At 38.3% G+C, this 27,638-nt stretch overlaps 1 protein-coding gene across 1 annotated transcript in view; it reads right to left on the reverse strand.

Moving 5' to 3' along the window:
* Positions 1 to 27,638, reverse strand: part of cic (Putative transcription factor capicua) — a 519,891-nt gene that overhangs the window by 377,731 nt on the left and 114,522 nt on the right. The gene's annotated exons all lie outside the window — the stretch shown is intronic.

Below are 27,638 nucleotides of genomic sequence, written 5' to 3' on the forward strand. Positions count from 1 at the left end.
ATGTCCTGGTCCTCTCCTTGGTTCCTCAATGATACAAGCTCACTGTACGTGATGATCTTTACCTCGATGTTGTACGTGCCTGTACCAGCACAACTGAAGCCTCTCCAGTTTCTCACCACTGATAGAGGCACATGCTCACTGCGCAATGAGTCAGACAGAGTCACACACGCTGACCATTGCAGCATCTGCATCTCTGCAACTTGCATTTGCTGATCGTGCTTCTTTGCCTCCCACAACATTCAGAGCCATAACTGAGGGCAGGTATGAAGACCGTCATATATAATGCCTTTCAGCTTTATAGGCATCTGCCTGTCACACGAGACACCTGTCAGCAAACGCCATTCGCCCAACCAACATTGATGCAGTGCTTCATCCCACCATCGACTGTGGTATCAATGGCCCAAGTACTTAAATATGTCCATAATTACCAGTGGTTCACCGCTAGACAGACTGTGTTAAGTGAATCTTGAACTCCTGGCTTGGCGAAGTTACAGAACAAACATATTCTCCGTCTTTCTACAACTAATTCTGAGTACTTTTGTCTCCAATGTTTCTCTCCAAAGTTCAGAGTACCTCCAACCTCTTCACGTGTTTTACCAACTAGCACAAGTCGTCCATGTATAAAAGATTCCAGGGGGTTTCTGAAATCGGCTGCTCTGTCAGATAGTTAATGACAGTATTGAATAGAATTGGGCACATGGCTAAACCCTGATGTACACCAACGTCAACAGGGAAACTTCCAGAGATACTTGAACTAGATTGCACTTTCATAGAGGGACGGACATACATATCTCGGATCATTCTCACATACTACTCAGGAACGTTTTGATGTCGCAATACAGCTCAGTAGATCTTCCTTGGGACACGATCAAACACCTTTTCCAGATCAATGAACAGCATGTGGAGATACTTATAAAGTACACAGTGTTCCTCTATCAATATCTGGAAAGTCTGAAAATCATCACTAGTTGACACACCAGATACGAACACACACTGGTTTTGATGGATGATTGCAATATTCCTCATGCAATTTATAATGACGCGTTCCCACATTTTAAGGGGCACGTGAAGTACAGAATCCTTACATAGCCCCCTGTTTAGCTTTAGCCACAATCTGTTTTGCTGATTTCTTAGTCGCCTTGTATCTCAAATCCTCTAAATTTTAACCTTGATTACAAACGCAATGCTCAAGTTCGGTAGATGTCCCCAAAGCCTGAAGACAGCTTGCACAATTTTGATGTACAAGGGTGAGAATAGAGATGATATATCAAAATGGAGACTATTAACCACATTTTCAATTATTAGGAGAATAACTGAAAGATTTTCGGATAGGCAGCTGCGAAAATTCCTCGGTTTTTCACCTAACTAGCATGGTTTTGTTTTGATTCCTGGTATTTACATTAACATCTCCCTTGTTAATACTTGTCTACAAATTGCAAAGCATGACACAAGAGACTGTATCATTTCTCTGAATGATTCTGAAGCCTAAATGATAATATGGGTCATGAGTGCATTACAGGAGGTTTGCTCCGAACTGATATGCCTCCTAATTTGTCAGATCTTATAAGAGGTAATAGTATTCAGGTCAAATCTAGGAACAACAAATCAGGACATATTTCACTCCAGAAAGGACTAGCACAAGGCTCACCTTTATCTCCTACTCTCTTTAATCTCACCAATGATGATACAATTAAGGAGTTAACTAAACCGCAAATAGCACAAGAACTAGGTTTCATAATCCATCCTGACTTAGAAGGCACATAAGCTACAGCCTTTGATGATGATACTGCGGTTAATGGAAGAGATAAAGCATTGACTCAGAAGCTTATTAATCTTGCCATTACAGCTTGGTTTTAGGAGGTTTCAAAGTCAATCCTTTGAAATGTAACATTATTATCATTAGAGATAGTACTCTTTTGAATAGTTCTCTCACCTTACCTTATGGAAAATCAATTGCATCCTTGGAAAATTGGAGAAAGGTAAAGTTATCAAGTATCCGGGCGCAAATTTCTCAAATGAAATTATTTTCGATAACAAATTATTCAAAATTAAAACATTGTTATTACATTTTTTTACTTTAATAATTTTGTGTGGCTATTTCTAGCCGAGTGCAGCCCTTGTACGGCAGACCCTCCGATGAGGGTGGGCGGCATCTGCCATGTGTAGGTAACTGCGTGTTATTGTGGTGGAGGATAGTGTTATGTGTGGTGTGTGAGTTGCAGGGATGTTTGGGACAGCACAAACACCCAGCCCCCGGGCCATTGGAATTAACCAATTAAGGTTAAAATCCCCGACCCGGCCGGGAATCGAACCCCGGACCCTCTGAACCGAAGGCCAGTATGCTGACCATTCAGCCAACACGTCGGACATTTTTTTACTATTTGATATACACTGCATTGACACAGACAGGTTTTATGGCAACGATGGGGTAGGAGTGGGATGGAAGAGGCCATGGCCTTAATTAACCCTCCAAGTGTTATCGTCTCGCTATGAGACAATTCGGATCCCGGCTCAAGTGCTATCGTCTCGCAGTGAGACGATTCGTAAATCCATATAACAACTCGTCCAATCGGTATAAAAATCGATTTTACAAATATTCTCGCTGTGAAATGAAATTCTCTACCTGGTAGGCAGTGGCAGTGTAAGTTGGTCTTTGGTTGGGGAAGGAAAGCAGTAAGCGGCGATCTTGTCAGCCGTGAACTGGTCTTTGTTTATGTCTGCTCAAACTGTGCAGTTGCTTCGAGTGTATGAAGGTTATTGTCTGTGATAATTGTGTGGCTGATTTTCTCTATTTTAATTGGTTTATTTTAGTGTGATTATTACAATATAAACATGAGTAAGCTAAGTGGTTCAAGTGCAATTAGAGAAGCATTGGAGAAGCTTGGGAGAAGATTTTCCAGATGATTTATCATTAGACAACTTTTCTTCTGGAAGTGGAATGATATGACCCTAATTTAGATACCCATGACTATAGTGATGCGTCAAGTAGCGATGTAGACAATCCAAATGTGCTAACCCTACCAGGCACATCTAGACCTAATGACCCACCACAACAGACTCTCTCCGAGTCTGATGACGACTCTCAAACAGTTCCTAATCAACCAGGTAGGCTTAAATGACAAAGGACATAGGGTGAGGGTTTATCCCCCTGCACCAGCATTTGATACAACCAGGTAGGTGAGAAGAGTAATGGAGTGGCCCTTAGCCAAGCCAAACGGGACCACTGCTTGAAAGTGGCAGCCATATTGTTTGGCACCACAGCCAGCTGGGGAGCAGTGTGAGCTAGTTGTTTTTTTTTTTTTTTTTTTTTTTTTTTGCTAGGGGCTTTACGTCGCACCGACACAGATAGGTCTTATGGCGACGATGGGATAGGAAAGGCCTAGGAGTTGGAAGGAAGCGGCCGTGGCCTTAATTAAGGTACAGCCCCAGCATTTGCCTGGTGTGAAAATGGGAAACCACGGAAAACCATTTTCAGGGCTGCCGATAGTGGGATTCGAACCTACTATCTCCCGGATGCAAGCTCACAGCCGCGCGCCTCTACGCGCACGGCCAACTCGCCCGGTGAGCTAGTTGTTAGTCATAAGTTTATATTCACCCAGTAAGTTACCTGTGACAAGTTGGCTATTGGAACCCTTGTTTATCATAGGTCTTGGTATGTGTGGTTGCAACAATAGAAGAAACAGAAACAAAAAAAAATGACATTGCTTCTCATTGGTAAGTTTTTCTTCTCGTAGGCTAGTATGTATCAAACATTGACACGTATGTTTGGTTCTTTTTTTTCTTTTTTCATGGAGAAAATGTCATTGTTTTAAAATATGGATTAATGTAGATTCCCTAAGAACCCAGACAATTGGACCTTGTGGACGAAGCCAGTTAAGAGGAAGAACTCTACACCTGGTGTTCATAGCGTTATTTGTAAGGAACACTTTAGCCCTGACCAAGTGAATAATACATACTCATCTGGACCGAGACAGGGAGAATGCCTTTCCAAAAGTATTCCCTGCCTACCCCAGCTACTTACAGCCATCAGCGCCTAAGATGAGGAAATAATAATAATAATAATAATAATAATAATTGAGGAATAATGTTAATTGCTTTATGTCCCACTAAATAGTTTCACGGTTTTTGGAGACGGCGAGCTGTAGGAATACAGTCCCGCAGGAGTTCTTTTACATATCAGTAAATCTACCGACACGACGAGGTTGACATGAGCACCTTCAAATACCACCGGACTGAGCCAGGATTGAACCAGCCAAGTTGGTTTCAGCAGGCCAGTGCCTCAACCGTCTGAGCTACTCAGCCTGGCAGGACTTAAATTAAGATAGTGAGCGATATGCTTTACTGTTCCGTTTGGATGGCATTCTAAATAATAATAGTTTTCAGAAAAGGAAGGGACCACAATCCAGGGATGTTGACACACTCATGCCAAGTAATATCATATTGAAGTGGGCTACCAGTGCCATTAATACTGCTCAGGTGCAAAAGGTGAGAACGTTTCCTATTTTATTACAGGAAGAGCTTTGAACACAATATACTACTATTATAGTTTGGCAGTCCCCATTTTAACTAATAATATTCTTGTTTGTTAATTCAGGGTGTTCAACACCAGACGAGGAAGATGGAGAAAACTTTGAACAAGCACAGTGTCAACAGAAAGAAGAGAAATTGCAATTGATACTTACAAGGAAACATCGGCAATGGTTACATCGCCGATCGCAATGAAACTTGGAAAACACATTGAAGTACAAATAAAAATGGTATCAGCATCAATTTTGGGTGCTGACATTCATTAGGGTGTTAACTAAGGGGCCTAAAAGTTGCAACATTTCGTTCCGCGTGAACAGCGATGAATAACTGCTGGCCAATGCTTAGCCGGCACACTGTCTGCTTTGTGCCACGCCTCTGCACCTCCTCCCCTACACACCTCCGCCCCTCCTTCTGGTTCGCCACCGTACGTTTCCCTTCTCCCCGCGCCTGTCGTCTGCTTAGCTGTCGAAGAGAACCGGTGCAACACTTCACGTACTCTATCAGCCTTCCTCATAACTAGAGATAGGAATTACAGGCACTAAGAGGTTAGATTGCAAATGTATTTAATCAACGTGCAAGTGTCATCTACCCGCATGACAGTTCTGCAGTGAGATTTGAATAAATTTTCGTGATCGGAACTATCAGGACCCCTGCAATGTATGCAAATCACCGGCATAACAGTAGAGCGGCTAGATTATATTTGCGCCTTGTTCACATATCTTTGCATTCTAAACTATTCGTGCCTATAATTCCCCACCTCTACTCATATCTCTCCTCTGTAATTTCCACATTGTATTAGTCAGTTTACATTTTCTGAAATGTTTATGAAAACGTTTGCACCGGGCAAGTTGGCCGTGCGGTTGGAGGCGCATGGCTGTGAGCTTGCATCCGGGAGATAGTGGGTTCGAATCGCACTGTTGGCAGCCCTGGAAGATAGTTTTCCGTGGTTTCCCATTTTCATACCAGGCAAATACTGGGGTTGTACCTTAAGGCCACGGCTGCTTCCTTCCAACTCCTAGGCCTTTCCTATCCCATCGTCGCCATAAGACCTATCTGTGTCGGTGCAATGTAAAGCAATTAGCAGAAAAAGTACGGTGCCTGTTGTTAATTGTGTTTTGTTTCGGTTTTCTTTTCACTATTTTTTAATGTTTCGAATAGACCAAAGATTGTTTTTGTTTACTATCAGTTACTGATGGGGAGTTCGCCCGATGTAACGTATACGGAGTCATCTATTGTGTTGCCTTGTAATTGTTTATTTAAAGATAAAAAAGTCATGATGTTCCGTATTGAACTGTATCACAATTAAATTAAAATAACAAATAACGTAGTTCAACCTATTCAATACAAATAAATAAGAAATGTAGAGTTATTTATTTGTATTGAATAGGTTGAACTACGTTATTTGTTATTTTGATTTAATTGTAATTGTTTGTTGTTGTACCAGTTCGTACAATAGCCATTTAAATTTTTGTGTATGTAACTGCCATTATACCCAGAAGGCTGTAGTGTGATACTTTAATATTGGTACTTGTTGAATACATAGACCTTCGTCAGCTATAACGCAAAAGTACTGGTAAAGTAAGACTACAGGACTGCCTGTGATTACTGTATATTTACTGCATATATAAATGCACATCTTTTTTTATTTTTGAAGGCTTTTCTTATTACGTCAAACTTTACTACATTCCATGTCATACTCACATAAAAGTTGCCTATTCATTAAATTGATTTATATTCGACAACCATTGCTGCAATTAAAATGTGATGTGTCTGTCACCGCAAAATATAAATAAATCGTTCAGTGCAAGCACAAATAAAAACATTCTACCTGTAGGCCTATTCATTATACCAGAGTACGCAATACCAGTAGTTTCAGACTCTGAGTGTATAATTGTTGTTATTGTCGTGCGCGATGTTGTTTTGTTATGACACAACTGATAGAGCACACAAAATGGGTGGTGGGAAGAGGACATTAGACTTGTAACCAGGTTTTGATATCCCGAGGTACATGAATCTCATTACATTCAATGCGATCCTCTACCCGGGCACGTAAATTTTTAAAATAAAAAGATATTTAACGTTGTTTAAAGGTGGGAGATTTATTATTTAGCGGTGGGTGATTTAATTTAATTAATTCCATATGTATGTCCACTCTAAAGGACACTACCGACAGCTTTAATGCGTTTTAGAAGTAAATAATAATTTAAGCGTAGGTAGGATGCGGTACCCGACCCAACGTTTGACTAAACCCGGTGGTACTTAATCTTGATTAACACCTTAACAATGAATTATACCACCTGCATCTGAAGGCTTCCCAAGAGCTCCCATACAACTATTGGGATCATTTCCAACACATCACTAAAGTAAAAAGTAAAAAGTAAAGTAAAAACAAAACACTCTAAACAAGAAACTAGATGCCCTAAAACAGTCATCCAAAATGAAACCAACAATCTCAACCACGAACACGAATCCTCCAACTCACCTTAACAAAGTCATTGAACACAGATTTCATTCACCAGTGAAGAATCTCACTAAAATCACATTCAATGAAACAGAAAATGACATATTGAGCAAGGGACCCAAACATAATTGGGGCAACATGTCAGCCTTCCAGAACATCACAACTGCCGTAACAGAAACTGAACTTGCTATACAAAAGATTCCGTATGATTTACGCGAAGAAGTTAGACATGATATCTTAAAAAGACTACCACAGTACATTAACAAAATCAGTAACAATAATCCAAACAGTAACAATAATCAAAACAGTAACTTTGCAAATAAAATACACATTACCAAACTTAAAAAAAATTACACAGAATAATCTTCTCGTTATGAAAGCCGACAAAGGCGACACCGGGTTATCATCAATAAAGATGTATATATATCAAAAACTAAATAATGCTTTAAAGACAACACCTTTCAAGTCATACGAAAAGATCCAACAAATAATATACAAAGGAATCTTAAAACCTTACTTAAGAACACACATTTTTTACTTACTGAAACAGAATCTGCGAACCTCACAGCAATGAACCCCCAACTACCAACTGCAAAAGCCTATCCAAAAATACACTAAGACAAAATACCAATGAGACCTATTATAAATTACAGAGCAAGTCCAACATACAAACTCTCACAATTTATCCAAAAATTCCTTAAAAAGCATTACTCTTTCCAAGCAAACAAAACTATACGAAATTCAATAGATTTTTGCAATAAAACCAAAGAACTGAAAATAGAGCAATACCACACCATCGCTTCATTTAACATAACTAATATGTATCCCAACATTCCCACCAAGAAAACTATAGAAATAATTCAATCTAATCTAAAAAAAACCATAGTAATTTGAACAATCTAGAGATCGAAGAATTTATAAAATTACTTGAATTCGCCATCAATAACAATTATTTCAGATTTTACGACACAATCTACCAACAACAAGGCCTACCAATGTGGTCTCCTGCTTCCGGCATACTCGCTGACATTTACATAGATTATTTAGAACATACATCCATTAGCGAAATACACAATATATTATTTTGGTGTAGATTTGTCGAAGACATCTTCGACATCATTGATAATAGGTTCACTTAATGAGAATACCATACTGGAAAGACTTAACACAATAGGCCGCTGCATAAAATTCACAAAAGAAACTGAAAACAATTATCTTGATTAAACAATAACCAGGGACGGAAACCACTTGTCTTTCAAAATATACCAAAAACCCACACACACATAGAATACCATCAAAATAGACTCCATCCATCCAATACTCACAAAAAAGCAGCTTATTATAGCATGATCTATAGGGCTTTCAATATACCATTATCAGAAACTGATTTAAAAGAAGAGATACAATTAAAATAATGGTTGCAAGAAAGACATGATCAATACGATCATCCAAAAAATCAACCAAAAACTAGATTGACCAATATAGATAAACCTAAAAAGGACTATGTATTATTTACCTTCAATCATTCACACATATATATCCATTAACCAATATTTTTTTAAACATAACAAAAATCGTCTTCAAGACCACGCATAATAGCACTAACATCTTACACAACACCAAGACAATCAACAGCAACAATAAGTATCATCAATCAGGAGTATACCGAATCAGATGCAACAACTGTGATACTAGCTATATAGGACGTACCAGTAGGAACTTCGCAATCCGATATAATGAACACATAAATGCCGTAAAACATAATCAATTTTCCGTAATAGGTCAGCACATTGATGAATACAAACACAGCTTCACAAACAAGTAAGGAGTAACACAGTACCATGGATTTATGGTACTTTTGACTACATGTGACTATGAAGTAATTAGTTCTCAATTCTTCCACCAAAGGCTCTGCTGCTCAAACAGATAAGGACCAACTGCATTATGCACGTCGATTATTTATTCAATATCGTTAGTGCAATGTGTCGCATTTGTGGTCCTGTGCAGAGAGAAAAACCAGTATATTCTCTTTGGTCTCGCAATTATTTATTTTTGAGAAGAATGTAGCATGGTTTAAGCTTGTTCAGTGATGTCAGAGGGCTTTTGTTGCAGATTGATGGTTAGCAAAAGAAAAAGTATGAAAAAACAGGAAAACAGATTTTTCGGGGGCGGGGGAATGACGTGCCAATAGCAAAAAAAAAAAAAAAAAAAAAGAGTCGCTGTGGTGACCTCACGCCCAAGACTTGCACCCCCTGCTGTACATATTGAATTTTTCATTGCATTATAAAAAATTAAAAAGACATCCTCGGACTAAACAATTCCTCTGTATCTAACGCAAACGGAGTGCAGCAGTTTAATAATAATGTTACTTGCCTTACGTCTCACTAACTACTCTTTTACGGTTTTCGGAGACAACGAGGTGCCGGAATTTTGTCCCGTAGGAGTTCTTTTACGTGCCAGTAAATCTACCGACACAAGTCTGACGTATTTGAGCACCTTCAAATACCACCAGACTGAGCCAAGATCGAACCTGCCAAGTTGGGGTCAGAAGGCCTCAACCGTCTTGAGCGACTCAGCCCAGCGTGCAGCAGTTTACCAGCAGCATTGTATGTATTTTGGTAGTTCCTATGGAAACTAAAAGATATACACTTGACAGCTACGTAGTCCAACAGCGAGAAAGATAACTCCTGTAAAGTCCAAGACAGGTGAAGTAATCATCAATCAAGACAAGCAGATGGACCATTATTTTGAACTACATGCCACTGAGACACAGACCATAAATGCATTTTAAGCCACCCCACAGATGCCAGTTACGGTGAATCTTGATTCACCACCCACATGGACGAGCTCATTAAATTATTGATTCACCAGTGAGTGGCTGAATCTCTCAAAAGTGGCAAGACTGTACTCCTTTACTCTGTTAGAAGGAAGTTTATGTTCCTCGCAACATGTGTAATGCCAAGATTATTATGCTGTAAAAGACGATGAGTGATTGAAGCAATTCCAACCACTGCTGTGGCATTTAACTTTTAAGCATGGTTGGAAAAGCCTATGTATGAGTCGCTTTAATGTGCCTACACACTCTCACTGCCCATGTCTATTTGGAAGCACAATGTGGCTTTTGAACTGGCCAATCCACACTGGACATGATCTCTTCATTACATCAGCTTCAAGAAAAGTGCTGTGAGCATCAGAGGCTACTTTTCATCGTGTTTGTTGATTTAATGATAGCCTCTGACCTAGACCGTAGGTCCAAGCTCTTCAAGTTGCTTCAGAAGGTTGGTTGCATTCCCAAATTACTCAGGATGATCATATCTTTCCACGAGAATGTGCAAGAAACTGTCTACTTCAATGTAAGGAGTTCAGAAGCCTTCCCTGTGAACAGCAGCATAAAGCGATGTTTTACACATGCTCATACTCTTTTTGGCATTACCTTTTCCCCGTTTCTGAGACACGGTTTTAGAGACTGAATCAAGTGTACATTACCTACACACCAGAGCCGATGGCCAGTCTGTTCAATACTGCTTGCCTTAAAGCAACAACAAAAGTTAGTGTTTATTAATAATAATAATAATAATAATAATAATAATAATGACCAGTATTGGGTCCATATTGACTTAATCATCACAGTAAATAGGGAGATGGATAATAAAAAAAAAAAAACCCACGGGAAACCCAGCGACCGCTGCTCAGACCAAAGGCCTGCAGATTACGAGGGGCTGTGTGGTCAGCAAACCGCATCCTCTCGGCCGTTATTCTGGGCTTTCGAGACCAGGGCCGCCACCTCACCGTCAGATAGCTCCTCAATTCTAATCACGTAGGCTGAGTGGACCTCGAGCCAGCCCTCAGATCGAGAGAAAAATCCCTGACCTGGCCGGGAATCGAACCCGGGGTCTAGGGCGAGAGGCAGGCACGCTACCCCTCCACCACGGGGCCAGCAGATGGATAATCCGTTTAGTCAATACTATGTATTAAACATTTATTTACATTTCACATTTACAATACCTATAGTAGCTGTTTCGAGAATATGTCCATTCTTTTCTTCAGCTAAATAGGTTAAAATTTGTATATTACAATAAGACCTAATGAAACAGAGAGGCCCCCACTAAGAAAACTAAAACTGTGACATGTACAATATGACATATAAAAAAATCAATGAATGGTGGCAAGGGAGTAAATTCCATCTTGTCATCTCCAAATAAAAACATTAGAGGGATGTCTATGTATATAGAATGTTGAGCACTGAGTACTGTTGCGATGTGATCCCAATGTGTCCTGTTAATCCAATACTCCCTTATCAAAATCAAATTGGATCATATTAAAAATTGTTACCGTGTTTTAAAGGATTACAAAGAGGTGAAAGAAGGTGCGGGTTTGAATGGGTCTATCTACGATAGTCAAAGATTAATTTAAAACTTTAAAATAAAGGTTATATTTCTTTTTAGATATTAAATTTTAACAAAACTATTCACTTGGTGAAAGAACAAGATTTCAGGTAGAGAGGTAGTTTCTTACAAAATATTTTTAAAAACCGAAGAAAAAAAAAAAAGAATTGGTAAGTTACAATTTGAGCTTCAAGCTCTTAATTTACAAAGGTCCCAACATTACTAATGTTGCATTTAGGAAGATAGTCAAGGAGACGAATCTCCCAATTTCTTTTACAGGATATTTAAAACACAATTATCAAGAGCACTTTGCTCCAACAGTTACAGGTTTACAGCCTTCCAAAGGCACCACTCAATATTTACACAAATATATTATTTTACATTTGAAGAAAAGAGCTACAATGCTCTACAATTCTACCAAGGAGACTACGCACCTAAACCCTTACAGCCTACTCACGGCAACCATTAACTTTTACCATTCGGATTAGATCGACTTTGCTCAATAAAATTACAATTTCAGGCCTCTCTAGGCACAACCTACAATTTACAAGACCATATCAATTACTTTTTAAGTTTACACAGGGATATCGAGTACCCATTCTATCAGGCCTTCGTGGAAAATAACAGGTACAATTACTGGCCCAAAAATCAAAATGTATGAAGGCGAACACTTGCGCTCCTTGAAATTAAAGATTAAAACCCTACCTGCGCTTGTGGCCCGACGATGCAGAAGCTAATCCTAAACTACTGAGGTGACTAGATGGACAAGAAAAGTTACAAGGCTACAGATACAAAACGGTTACAAAAACATAGTCACCTCAAATACAAGTTGATAGGGAAGTCGAGAGGGTGTCACACTCTCTATTCCCGAATTTCAGTTAAGTACACTTGATTTACACGAAATTTTACATGAGAAGAAAGAGAAGTTTACATTTAAGGAAATGGGCTGTTACATAGTTGAAGATCGGAACCTTCCCCTCGAGTTTCGCTGGTAGAGATACCTACAGAGTTAGAAATACGGTGGCTATTACCTCAGCTGATGTTCTGCTCACCGACGGATGAGGCCCCCGCCTCCTCTCTTAGCACACACACTCACTAACACAACAATCAATAAGACAAGTTAACACAAAAAGGCGTCAGCTTTTATACCGAAGAGGAAGGTTCGAGAAGGCTCTGGACTAAAACCAGACACACCCTCTCACTTTATTGACAGATACAATAGGTACAAGAAGCATTTGATTGACTGAAAAATACATAAAATTTCTGATTGGCCAGACTCCAATGCTGGCGGGATGAGTAAGAAGTGTTGCAAACCTTGAAGTATCAAAAACAAGGAAAGTCAATTCAGTTCAGAAAACCTATAAACACAAAATTTCTTTAAATTTCTAGTTATTCCACTTTGCACCAGAGTGCATGACAGCAGTTCTTAAACAGAGATATCTATGGAGAAAAGTCCAAACTTCTTGAAATAGTTGTTGCAAACTGTGATACACCCCCCCCACCCCAAAAAAAAAAAAAAAAGAAATCCAGTCACATTAAGAAACCTGAAAATACATTACTCTATCGCTTTAGTAGTGACATCTGTTGATCAATGTCCCAACTTCTTGCACTAGAAGTTTCAATTGTTATGTGATCGATAGCGTCTTCAAGCCGCTTCATTTAAATGCACAGGGTTAAGGTGTACCGCCCGGTAAAAAAATAATATGAAATGGTGTAAAACCAAGTTGTCAAGCCGATCCCCTTGGGTAATAGATGTTTATGCTGGCAGGTTGACAAGAACCTTACATAGTCTGTAAGAGGGAGACGTAAAATCAAGAATGCAAGTGCATGAGTATAACGTAAACAAAATGAAGAGTACACTGCATAAAACTTACCAATGTTATAAAACAAGTGGACATGCCAGGCTGACGTGCGACTGTCAGAGGAATGTAAAGGCAACTGAACTTGTTCGAAGACAGATTACAGAGTTGGAGTGGGAGGTGCGGCGGATGGCAGATGGAAGGACTGTCATGTCCTATGTGCTTTCTTTCATTCTCTTTTTCCCTTTCTAGAATAATGGGTCACCAATTTAAATAAATGATTATCCACTGCCATGTGTTCAGTTCATTAAGGTTATTTTCACTATAAAATGTTTGTAACTTGTAAATTTCTAATTTCTCAAGGGCATTCATTTGTTTATGTTTGTTAATAGGTGCAATAAAACCATGTCCCATTCAATATTAGTGAAATGATGATTGTTTTCAAAAACATGTTCGCACATGTCAGAGTATCTGGAATGCCTTCTTGCATTCACATGCTCTTTATAACGTACCATCACACTTCTTCCCGACTGTCCTACATGTCCTAAATGTGAAATGTAAATACATTTTTAATACTGTGCCTATTGCATTTTCTGATGTGTTATAAAATGGCGTCAAAGAGGATGTATAGCCCACGCAAGTCACAAATGTGTAAAACGAACTATGATTTAAAAGTTCACAGGAGGCCAAGATCGAGAAAAGAGAGCATAATTTCGAAGGCTGTGAGTAAAGAACTTTAAAATGTCAAGTGGATTTTTTAAAAAGAAACAAGAAAATATTATTATATTATCACACAACTAATTTTCCAAGATACTGGATGGTCACGGAAGTCATTAGCTGCGTACAAATAGAAAAATATAAACCAGATCCAAGTGTAAGATACTGAAATTACTTGTCTTCAGAGGAAGATACGGTGTAATATAATATATTCAGCGCATAAGAATAGAAGTGCGGCGTAAAATAAGATTTAAATTATATAAGCAAAGCAACTGGTCAGACAAGGACCGTAACGTAACATCGAAGGCTACTGAAATTAGAGATTGGCGGACAGAAACTAGTCAAGAATATTATCAAGAAAACAGAATTAAGAGAGTCAAAAGCATTAGAGAACGGAATTATTACCTGAAATCCATACAAAAATTAAGGCAGAAATAATATTGGAAATACACTGAACCCAGTATTAAATGTTTTGAGAATTGTCAGCTCAATAAGCAAGCATACAAGAAAAGCATTGACAAGATATTTAGACTACTGAAGCACTGATATGAACTTTTACATATCGGGATTTATTTATGTTGATCTTAGCGCAAGAAAGATTATAAATATGTGCTGCTAAATTCACACTGAACCGACCTGGAGATTAGTATGTCACCGGCCAACAAACCAACCAATCTGATGAAGGAGTGGACACAAGCTGATCCATGATTTCCAGCCGGCCAAGGACAACAGCTGTAGCTCAGACAGCTACGAAATCATCATAAGCCAGAGAATGACAAGCTAAGTTTACTAAATTGTAGTTCTTAATTTAGAATGTAGTAACCTTATGAAATTGTTATTGTAGTGTATTTAAGCAATCAAATGACTCAGTGAAATGCAATTTTAGAATTAAGCTTTTCAAGGTTAAGCTGTGCTAGAATCGATATATCTCGAAGAAGTGACCGTGTATATATATATTGTACCCGTTCAAATGGTGCTTTATTGAATTTTGGGAAATTGGTAAAATTTTGTAACGAAATATTGGTTTACGAGCGAGCGAGCATCAGCTGATTACCGTGCCGTTCCGCCGTGGGCGAGTGAGAACTGGGTCAGCAGGCCGATGAAGGTCGCCACGTCACGAGGTTACGTCACCTAGCGCGCCGATAGCCAAGAGGGGAGCAACATTCCAGAGAAATCAATTCACAAGTTTGAAGGACAAATCATGTTGCAGGATTGTCGACAGCCAATGAAAATCAATGAAGGTGTTGGATGGTCGGAGGATCTTTCGAGGAAGAAGTCGAAGCCGAGTCTCTGGAAGAAAGTCTTTAGAAGAAAGTCGAAGAGTTTTAGCCTCGAGAGAGAAGATGAAAGTTCGTATAGTTACAGGAAGGACAGCGAACAGTATTCTCCAGAAGAGTTAGCAAATAGTGGTATTAACTGTCTATTTCTTGTATTGCACAAAGACTGTTATTAATGAGTGCTAATTCAACCTTTCATAAACTCAACTCAGTATAGTGCGATATTATTACAGCCGCACATTTTCCCGGGTGGAACTTTCTAAAACACGGACAGTCAGTGAACTCATTACGCCGAGTGTTGCGGCAGAAACTTGTAGAACGTTCCAGTAAGAACTACAAGGGAGGATGACCTTCTAAAGAGAACATTCGAGAATAAACCTGGCCTATGAACACCGTTTTACCAGTAATATAATGTTCCGTCAGCTCAAAGATGTACTGTAGACTGGTAAATGTGCTCGAAATTCGAAGCTTTTGGTAGAACTGAACCTAAGTGTACATCATTGCGCCAGTTAAGTGCCGTAAGACAATTTAGTGATATACAGTAAGTGTGGATCCTATTTTTAATACACAATTTCAGTTTCAGCTATCTCCGCGAAGACCAGCCGTCATCATGGAGCGAACCAGAAGGAAATCCTGGAATTTTCTGAAACATTGCTGGAGTGAAGCAATGCTATTGTACTTCGCCAGGGTCATGATGTGTTAAGCCAACGTGTGCACGCCAGCGTGATGAATTTGTTCGTCTATAAGCCACCATAGTGAAGGAGAGGAACCGACATCTATAGCTACGTCCAGACACCGGAGATTTACATCGGAACAATAAGTACCTTTGTCACATTTCTTCTCTTTCAGTAGATGGCTAGTTATTGTATTCTTATTTAATGAAATGTAGTTTCATTAGAAATGTCTGTATTTAAGTGATGGTGATGGTAGAGTAGTCATGGATTCATTGATTCATTAGTTTCAATTTTCTTTCTTCTTTTGCATTCTCTTGGAATATTGATATTTGATTCAGTAACGAATAACCCCAGTTGCCAGCGACTTTCACAAGGTCACGAGCAATTAAGGTCTTCAAAAGGAATTATGGGGGAATGAAGCCTAATAATAATCATAGTAATAATAAGAAGAATAAAATATGACTTCATAATAATCATGACGACGAGGATGAAATTAAATATATAAAATTAAAACTATAATTAAATCGAAGTTTTAATGAACGACTGGTTTGTGAAAAAAATTGAGCTTAGAAGGGATGGTGATTGCTGTGAACAGTAGGCAGCTCATCAAGAAGACACTTCTAGGAGCCATGATCGGGGAAATAATAATAATTATTATAATAATAATAATGAAGAGTTGGAAATTTTGAATGGTTGTTGAGGATTAAAAATGAGCGATTATTGTGACGATGGATTTTTATGATGATAATTGATGATATGGGACCACTAAGGTGCATGTCAGTCACGATGATTATAGTGATCTATGGTGATGAAATAGTGTTTAGGGAATAATAGTTTTTTTTCTTCGCTCAACAACTGGTATTGTGTAATGTATGACTCGATTATTATTTTCTTTTCCTTGAGGGTTATGAGCGTGTTCTTTGGAGTTCTTTAACCGATGGTGATGATGATTATTTCTTCGAGATTATTCTTTTACTCATCCTATTCTGTCGTTTAACTCTAGTCATGGTGAATTCTTACCATGATCGGTTAATACGGTGAAGGTCTTCAATCAAATTCTAAAGGGAGACATAATAATAATAATAATTAAATAAATAAGATAATAATAATAAAATATAATATTTTCGACAATGTGATAAAATCTGCTTGTAGTCAGTTGGGGGAGATTATGTTATTGCGCGATAGTTTATCCCTGTATTTTCATGAATGTTTATTCTTTTAGTGATTTTGTGCGATTTATTATCCAATGATGTTATTGTTGATTACGCGTGGTGCTACGTGATGCTCTATCTATCCACAATGTATTAGTCAGTGAGAAATCATTTCATGTGATGTGTAAAAAGAATACAGTCGAGCGAAATCTGCGAGAGAGAGGAAATATGCCAAAGAATTTCCAAAAATGTGCCAAAATAATTTATAAAAGAATTTCCAAACGTGTTACAGAATTTTGTAATGAATTTTCAAAAGGTGGAAAAAATGAGATTTGTAAAGACAATTTCCCAGTGAATTTGTAAGGAAATTTGTCGAAGTATTTTTGACGATAATGTTTTGAGAAAAGTTAAAAACTTCATGATTGTTCCGTATTGAATAGAGAAAATAAGAAGATGTACAATATTATAGGGAAGGATCCACCTTTCAATACTCCGTAGTAAAAAGTAGTTACAACCTGTTTATTGGGACCGGTTTCAACACATTTAGAGTGTCATCATCAGCCAATTAGCGAAGATCTTAAAATAACTAACATATTGAACACAGGCAAAATATTAACATTGTATCACATCGTAGCAATTCAGTTAATGTTCAAAACACAATAATCACAGTCAAGAGAGTAAACAGAACATCACTATCTTGCGCCGAAAACAAATATATTTGAAGTTCATAAGCAGATCAAGTATGCACTTATGTAAAGTCGTTGCTAGGCAGGTCTTGTAGGCATTTGTTTCTCCGGCCGAAGAGTAAAAGGTGACGTGAATGAAGTCTTAGGAAAACAGTGTAGGATTTAATTTCGTCAAAATCAAAGTGGATATATAGGTTTTAAAATAATTTAAAACGTTAAAAAAGAATAAAGCCAAATAAAAATATATTTAAAATGGGAAGAAATAATGAAAGAAATACGAGGTTTAACTCGAAACAACTTGCCGTAGTAATTGATAAAGAAATGTTATATAAAGGATTGTTGCCCAATTGTATTTCCTCTAATAACAATAACTACCATCACCACCCTCTAATAAACGTTCCCCACCCCCTTTCTCTATTTATCATTTCTTTATCAATTACTACGGCAAGTTGTTTCGAGTTGAACCTCGTATTTCTTTCATTATTTCTTCCCATTTTTAATATATTTTTATTTGGCTTTATTCTTTTTTAACGTTTTAAATTATTTTAAAACCTATATATCCACTTTGATTTTGACGAAATTAAATCCTACACTGTTTTCCTAAGACTTCATTCACGTCACCTTTTACTCTTCGGCCGGAGAAACAAATGCCTACAAGACCTGCCTAGCAACGACTTTACATAAGTGCATACTTGATCTGCTTATGAACTTCAAATATATTTGTTTTCGGCGCAAGATAGTGATGTTCTGTTTACTCTCTTGACTGTGATTATTGTGTTTTGAACATTAACTGAATTGCTACGATGTGATACAATGTTAATATTTTGCCTGTGTTCAATATGTTAGTTATTTTAAAATCTTTGCTAATTGGCTGATGATGACACTCTAAATGTGTTGAAACCGGTCCCAATAAACAGGTTGTAACTACTTTTTACTACGGAGTATTGAAAGGTGGATCCTTCCCTATAATATTGTACATCTTCTTATTTAATGTTTTGAGATTTCCAAATGTTCTGCGAGTAGATTTTCAGAGTATGGGAAAAATAGTTTTACTATAAAATGGTACGGAGTCTTTTAAAGCATGATAAAGGAAACTTCTAGAAAGAAAATAATAATACTGTACTTTCTGACAAAAGACACTATAATTTGGAAAGAATTAATTAATGGGAAGCTACCCAAACTCTTATGATGAGGAATAATCATTTATAAAGATTAATGAAATAAGGGAATACAGTAATTTCATGTTTAATGTAGCATTTTGTTTTTGATCATAATGATATTATCACTAATTTTGTGATTGGTCAAATGTTACAGAGTATGACTTCGGGTGGAGTTTCATTGAAGATGTAACTGAATCTAATGGAACCTCTAAGCATGCTGAGGTCTTACATTCATTTATGTTAACGAGAAGCAATTGATTTGAGTTATGTTGAAGAAAATATTTTTTCTGCATTGTCCAGACTGGGTTCTTTTTTTTTATGTTTTAATAGTGTTGTTATTTTGTTCTGATTTCTTTTCTTTTTTTTTTTTTTTTGCTAGTCGTTTTACGTCGCACCGACACAGATAGGTCTTACGGCGACGATGGGACAGGAAAGGGCTTGGAGTGGGAAGGAAGCGGCCGTGGCCTTAATTAAGGTACAGCCCCAGCATTTGCCTGGTGTGAAAATGGGAAACCACGGAAAACCATTTTCGGGGCTGGTTCTAATTTTTATTCCACGTTATGTCACCTATCCAGTCACTTATGGCTCTGCAAAAATAAATTTTCTGAAGGTCGGTCCCGAAATAGTAAAGTTGGCCCTGCGAACGGTCCACCCTTTTGGAACTCTCGTTCCGCCGACTGAGCTATCCCCGGAAAAGGGGACAATATAAATTGAGTGTATTGATAACTATGGAATTTATGATTATTTGCGAGAATGTGTATGGATTTCACACAGCAAAATGAAAGCATACATAGGTGATGGATTTCTTGAATGGGTTAGGAAGCCGCACATGCTTATTAATCATCATAATCATATGATATGGAAAGGAGATGTAGACAGTATGAACTATTCCTTGTCGATGTTCATCATGGAGTATCATGGTACACTAGATGTTAAATGTTATTCTGAGAGATGAATTGTGATCCAGTGAAGCGAATATAGAGTCAATGAAGTTTAATACGTCGTGGGAAATATTTTATATGAAAAGAGGTTATGATATTTTTTTGCTAGGGGCTTTACGTCGCACCGACACAGATAGGTCTTTTGGCGACGATGGGATAGGAAAGGCCTAGGAGTTGGAAGGAAGCGGCCGTGGCCTTAATTAAGGTACAGCCCCAGCATTTGCCTGGTGTGAAAATGGGAAACCACGGAAAACCATCTGCAGGGCTGCCGATAGTGGGATTCGAACCTACTATCTCCCGGATGCAAGCTCACAGCCGCGCGCCTCTACGCGCACGGCCAACTCGCCCGGTGGTTATGATATTTAGAAAGATGGTTATGTTAAGAAGCATTAATGAATGAATTGAACGATATGCAGAATGTAATGGAGAAATGAGAAGACATTGAAGAGAATTGTTATGAAATTATATGCAGAGGTGATGTAATGATGGATGGTGAATACAAATATTCAATTTCTGGATCAGGTATGTGAAGCAAGTGCATGGATAGATTTATCGTCGAGGGAATATGGTAAAGTAAGGTAGGCATGGCTAACCCCAACACATATGTCAAAGCAAATGATTCTTGCTACATCTAAAATAAGGTTACATTGTTAGGAAATACCCACATCAAATGTCATATAGAGGTAATGCACGGATTAATAGATAATATGTATATGTTGCTGTGATGAATAGTATAGACATCTGAGATAAAAACCGAGCTATCGTACTAAGTTGAAAGGAGTCACTTAACCCTTACCACTCGTCTGTCGGGTGAGGCCCGACATTACGATATTCCCGTTCCGGTCATATGTCAGGGGAGACCCGACATGACATTTTATTGCCCACCGCTCGTCTGCTGTCTCTTAGCCGACAAAATAAACGATGATATACTGTACTGCCATCTTTTGGTTCCGCATGGAACTTTGTAGAATCCAGATACTATTTGACAGTCAGTGAAAACTCTATTATTTAGATGGCAATGTAGCCGTCAGCTGTTCACTCATGCACACGAAAGCTCGAGCGATAGTAAACAAACATGGTCGCCATGTGCTCTTCTAGTCATATATGTTGTATATGTCAGGCAACACACGAAACCACAGTATTTTCGCACCTCTGCTCCTAATGAATATATCTAATAGCATTTCACGATGCCTAAAAGTGAACTGACGATGGTCGGTTTGTGTACCGTAACCCAACATGTACCTGATGCTGACGGCTGGCACAATTATAAATCAACAGATCCAGATTTCAAGAATTTGCTGTTTACAGTGGTTTCAGCCTACAAACTACCACGAGGTATGAAACTAGAGTACACTGATATTATTAACGAAACCAATCGGTATGCAACAACAACAACAACAACAACAACAACAATAATAATAATAATAATAATAATAATAATAATAATAATTTGTCTTAAAATGCACATTCTGCTTTTATTTGCTCCAGTATAGCTTGCTGTAAACGTGTATAGCCTAACTACATCATTTAAAAGCAAGTGCTATCTCCAAAATAGTGAAAGATGAATACAGGTCGTATAAGATAACAATTTACATTTAAAATACAAGTAGAAGAGACAACACAGAGAACTTTAATTTGAGGGGTAAGGGTTAACTTTCCAAGGCAAATGAGACTTTATTTAGAGTTAAATCTGGAATAAGAGCTCAAAATTATAATTAAGAACTAGAATAGTTAAAAATGAGATTTATATTTTTATTTTAATAATAATGTTAATAATGTTATTTATTTTACGTCCCACTAACTACTTTTTAAGGTCTTCGGAGACGCCGAGGTGCCGGAATTTAGTCCCGCAGGAGTTCTTTTACGTGCCAGTAAATCTACCGACACGAGGCTGTCGTATTTGAGCACCTTCAAATACCACCGGACTGAGCCAGGATCGAACCTGCCAAGTTGGGGTTAGAAGGCCAGCGCCTTAACCGTCTGAGCCACTCAGCCCGGCTATTTTTATTTTAGAGAGATATATGATGATTTTCAAGTGATTAAATATAGTATGACTACGATGGTAGGTGCCAAGATTATAAGTGGCAGTAGGTATTAGTAAGCTTAACAAGTCATTCAATGGAGATAAATATTGATGAAGCAATGGCAAATAAACAATTTAGAGTTCAAGACTAATATGAGAAATATGTGTTATTTAAACAGTGATGTTGATTTCTTTAATTAATTAATTAATTAATTATTATTTAAACATATGATGAACTAAGGAAAGTATTTAAATATCAAATAGTGGTTGAAGATAAGATGTTAGCTCATGTCAAGATTGAGAATGAACAATTTTAATCAGCGCTGATGTAAATGAAATCGATGGATGATATTAACTTTTATTTTCTGAAATATGGAACAGAGATTTTCAAGTAATTACTTTTTCTTCCCTAGGTGTTACGTTAAGTTAATAAACTTGCTGATTTAGATTTTACATGTGTGATTAATTAATTTGTAGGCTGATACTGTAGGATAGTTTAGTCTGAAGTTTAGTTTTTGCAATCTTTGACATTATAACTGTTAAGGAGAGTACGAAAGGATGAGACATTCATCCAACATTGAATAGTGAGTTATTGCGATTGTACTTCTCTTCTAAATTCACGTAACACTGGACTGTATGCAAGAAAATTTACCCTGAGAGATAATAGAGCAGTCGGAGAATTTTTATTTACGTCACTGCTGGACGCAGGAAGGGTGCAATATATAGTATTGAATAGGTGAATTATCCATCTCTCTATGTACTTAAAAGTTTGTGTGGTATCCATGTTTGAACTGCTATTTGCTGATGATACTGCTTTGATGATGATGATGATGATGATGATGATGATGATGATGATGATGATGATGATGATGAGACTCCAGCTTGAAAATGGCGAGAAATATCTATTTCAGTTGTATGCCCCACAAACTGGTTGCATAGATGAACATCTAGAGGACTTCTTAGAGGAAGTGGAGACAGATAGAAGATAAGGAAGTACTATTGATGGGAGATCTAAATGCACAAGTTGGAATGGAAAGACAAGGAAAGGAAGATGTTGTAGGGCCCTTTGGATATGGAAACGTAATCCACAAGGCGAGTTGTTGGTGGATTTTTGCATGAGGAATCAAATGATTGTTGGAAACACCTGGTTTAGGAAGAAGAACAGTCAGAAGATTACAAGGTATGGTTGGGGAGACAGATAAACAAAGACCATGATTAATTATATAATCATAGAGAAAGAACACCGGAAGAACCTTGTAGATGTAACAGCCATGCCTGAAGAAGCCTTTGGTGGAGATCATTTTGTGATAGGAAAACTGAAAGTTGGAAAGACTGAAAAACCTCAATTAAGAAGAGAGAAAAGAATTAAAGTATGGAAGTTGAAGGAGAAAACCATACAAGAAGAATTTCAAAGGGAAATAATACCCTTGGTACCCAGGACAGAGGTGGGGAATGTTGAAGAGGAATGGAAAAGATTTACGGAAGCACTGGTTGGATGTGCAGAAAAGGTACGTGGTAGAACATCAGGAAATGTGAAAGACAAAGAAACACACTGGTGGAATAGGGTAAAGATTAAAGTGAAGGAAAAGAAAATGGCATGGAAAGCATGGAAAACATCTAAGACTGAAGAAAGTAGAAAAAAATATGTGGAGGCAAAGAATTTGGCCAAGAAAGTAGTGGAGGAAGAAAAGAGGAAAAGCCGGGCCTTATTCACACAGAAATTGAGAGATGATACGCAGGGCAGCAAGAAATTACTGTATGGTATCTTAAGAAACAAAAAGAGAGATCAAGTGAACACCAGAGTTGTGAAGGATGAAGGTGGCATAATTTTAACAAAGCCAGAAGAAATAAGAAATAGATGGAGAGAGTATTTTCAGAAGCTGCTGAACATAAGAGTGAATGACAGTCATTCAATGGACCGGGAAAGGCAATTAGTTGATGAAGAAATGGATAAAGAAATTACAATGAATAAAATTGAAATGGCAGTAAAAAGATGAAGAATGGAAAAACTGCTGGAATAGATGAAATTTCAGTGGAGATGATAAAGACAGCTGGAGCTGTAGGCCTGCAGTGGACATATCGGGTTCTCAGGAATGTCTGGGAGAATAAGGAGGTCCTTGAGGATTGGCAAAAAGGAATAATCATCCCAATTTTCAAGAAAGGTGATAAGAAAGTTTTGAAGAACTACAGAGGAATTACTCTAATATCCCATGTTGCTAAGATAATGGAAAAGATACTAGAAAGTAGAATAAGGTTGAGGGTTGAGAAGCAGATACAGGAAAATCAGTTTGGTTTCAGAAGTGGAAGGTCAACAATAGAGCCCATTTTCATTATGAGACAACTAATGGAAAAGCATTGGGAGTATGGGAATGAAATGGTGATGACATTCATTGACACTGAAAAGGCATATGACAGTGTCCCCAGGACGAAAGTTTGGGACAGTCTGGTGCAAAAAGGAATTGGACAGGGATTAATAAAAATGATCATGGCATTGTATAAGGAATGTTGTAGTTGCGTGCAAACACAAGTTGGCAGGACAAGTTGGTTCAAAATAACTAGTGGGCTGAGACAGGGAAGTGTTCTATCACCAATCCTGTTTACAATAGTAATGGATGACATCATGAGAACAGCAAAAGCAGCATATGGAGGAAGAGAAATGAACATGATGTTATTTGCAGATGATATTGTGATTTGGGGAGAAGAAGACAGGAAGGTTCAACAGCTGAATGTGGTGAACGGGAAGATCGAAGAATGTGGATTGAAAATAAGTGTATAAAAGAGTAAAACTCTTGTTATGACTAGAGGGGAGAAAGAAGGGAAAGGTCAGATTAGACTTGCAGAGAAGCCCCTGGAAGTAGTGGAAACGTTTAAATACCTGGGGAGTGAATTAATGGAGAATGCTCGACTGGATGCCGAGATTAGTAAAAGGATTCAAGCTGGAAGTTGTTTCCATCATAGTGTAAGAAACATGTTATGGGACAAAGATGTGCCAACGGAAGCAAAGGATACTATGTACAAGATGTATTACGTACCCATAACAACTTATGGAGCAGAAACTTGGACAATGACAAAGAAGGATGAGAGTCGAATACCGGCAGCCGAAATGAAGTTCTTGAGGAGTATGATACAGAAGAGTAGAAGAGACAAAATAAGGAATGAGAAAATCTGGGAAGAAATTGGAGTGGAAAAAATAAATGATAGAATAGAGAAGAGCCGACTAAGATGGTTTGGGCACATAAAGCGAATGAGCGACAAAAGAATGCCAAAAAAGATGATGGAAATGCAAATCCAAGGAAGGAGAGGCCGTGGACGACCACGATTGAGATGGAAGGATACCATCCAACGCAGCATTATAGAAAGAAACCTGGACTGGGACACAGTGTTGGAGGAGGAGTGGTGGAAAGACCGAAGAAAGTGGAGAGGAACCATATTTGCCCCTACCCGGCTATAGCTGGATAAAGGAAAATGATGATGATGATGATGATGATGATGATGATGACTGCTTTGATAGCCCGAGCAGAAAATCAGCTACATCACATCGACCAGCTGTCAACTGTAAAGATTTCAATCTTACTGTCAGTCAGCAAAAAAAAATCTATGATCCAGGGGACCATTAATCTTCCATCCATTACCATTAATGGACACATGCTCAAGGTAGTTGACGAGTTCATCTACCTTTAAGTCCACAATATCCAACACCTTATCTCTGGATACCAAGATCAGTAACAGGATTGCACAGGTAGCATGTATCATCATCATCATCATCATCATCATCATGGTTGACCTAAACAAGTATGGAACAATGTAAACATGAAAATGCAGGGTACAATGCCTGAGTTATCAGTGCATTTCTTTATGGCAATGAAGCCTAGACAACCCATGTTAGGTATTAGAAACAGCTTCGTGGATTTAATCTCCGCTGTATTCAGAGGATCCTCCAGATTTCATGCAGAGACAGGGTGCCATAACATGTTTCTTACTCTATGATAGAAACATGCAGCATGCCGATGTCTCCGGTAATTATACCCTACTCAGCCGTACACGACTCAGATGGCTAGGTCATGTCACATTCAGGCTCTGAATAAATACCAAAGGCCTTATTGTATGGTGAGTATGCGAGGCCATTCACAAGACTACACCTTAACTTCATAGATGTATGCAAGAAAGACTTGTTCCAGACTGACACTGATTCTGGCCACTGAAAGTGTTTTGCTGATGACCAAGATGCTTGGAGGAAAGCTGTGTGCAAAGGACTTCAGGTGTCTGAGAAGAAAAGGACCAAAGAGTTGATTGTCTCAAGACAAAAAGAAAGAGTGACCTCTACCTAAGCTTCTTCATGCTTTATATGCCTTAATTATACAAGGGACTGCCACTCTAGAATAGGACTCTTCAGCAACTTTAAACGCTGCCAAAACTGAACCAGAGTGCTACACTATCATCCTGCGAGGATGGACAAAAGCATTCACAGTGCACTTTGTCACGGTTGACTTATTTTTGGTGGGGTTGTAAGGCAGGAGTATTTATAGTTGGAGGTTGGACTGTGCAAGGAAATATGCTGCCATCTGCGGTAGTGAGGGGTTCTCCTCGTGTTTGTAAGGAGTTTCCAGACCTTGAATAGATGTAAGCCCTCATCTCTATTGAATTTATTCAGCTGTATTAGAATTTCTATGGCTTCTCTGATTTCTTTTTGGTGAAAGTGACAGTTACAAAGACCATAAACTTGGTTTTATCAAACAGGACGAGATGTCTGAACTGTAATGTATGGTCTGTTAAAACAGATCTGAAGAGCTACAAGAAATGTGTCTCACGTATTCTACCCACCTTCTGTCTATAGGTCAGCCCATCTCTCTGATCTAGACCGATCCACAGCCACATGGTATTCTGTAAACTCCTTCCTATCAGAGCTGGAGGTTGTCCTTTACCAGTTGAATGAGATCACCACTCACCAACTCAGGATGTAGCATACAGGGTGGCCCACTTAAACCTTTCACCGCAGATATATCTGGAACAACAAGAGATATTGAAAAATGACTTCCACGGGCATGAAGGGAGGGAAGGGGCTAATTAAAGTAAATACTATGAGTAGTCAAAAACATAGGGAAATAGTATTTTCAACATTAACTTACGTTTTTTTAATGGACACCCTGTATTATTTCGTGCGCAATCGTTAACATGAAAAATCACATAAGTAATGGCGTTTGTTTCATCGCAATAGGTCAATTACATCCCGAGATATTGCAACGTGAAGTTGACGCTTGAGATAAACGAAACGCGCAGCAGTTGCACAACCCGAGAGTCAAGCACGAACCTCACGGTCCTCTTACTCGCGATATGATTGCCGAACTACAATGTGACAGCCACTGTACTTAATGCTATTTGCACTGCTATCAAGAGGGATGAAAATAAGAGAAGGGTTTCCTGCCACAGAAAAAGGATGTGTAAATAACGGTTTCTCTCTTGCGAGTTTTATTTACCTACACAGTACATTGCAGTACTCTGTACTGTACTACTTCAGAATGTATATAATTCGTACAGCAAAGTTACTGTAATGAAATTCTCTTATTTTCATCCCTATTGATAGCAGTGCAAATAGCATTAAGTATAGTGCCTGTCGCATTGTAGTTCGGCAATCATATCGTGAGTAAGAGGACCGTGAGGTTCGTGCTTGACTCTTGGGATGTGCAACTGCTGCGCGTTTCGTTTATCAGAAGCGTCAACTTCATCTCGGGATGTAAATGACCTATTGTGATGAAACAAACGCCATTACTTATGTGATTTTCATGTTAATGATTGCGCATGAAATAATACAGTGTGTCCATTTAAGATGTTGAAAATAC

Source organism: Anabrus simplex, chromosome 1 (assembly GCF_040414725.1).
Source record: "Anabrus simplex isolate iqAnaSimp1 chromosome 1, ASM4041472v1, whole genome shotgun sequence".
NCBI lineage: Eukaryota > Metazoa > Arthropoda > Insecta > Orthoptera > Tettigoniidae > Anabrus > Anabrus simplex.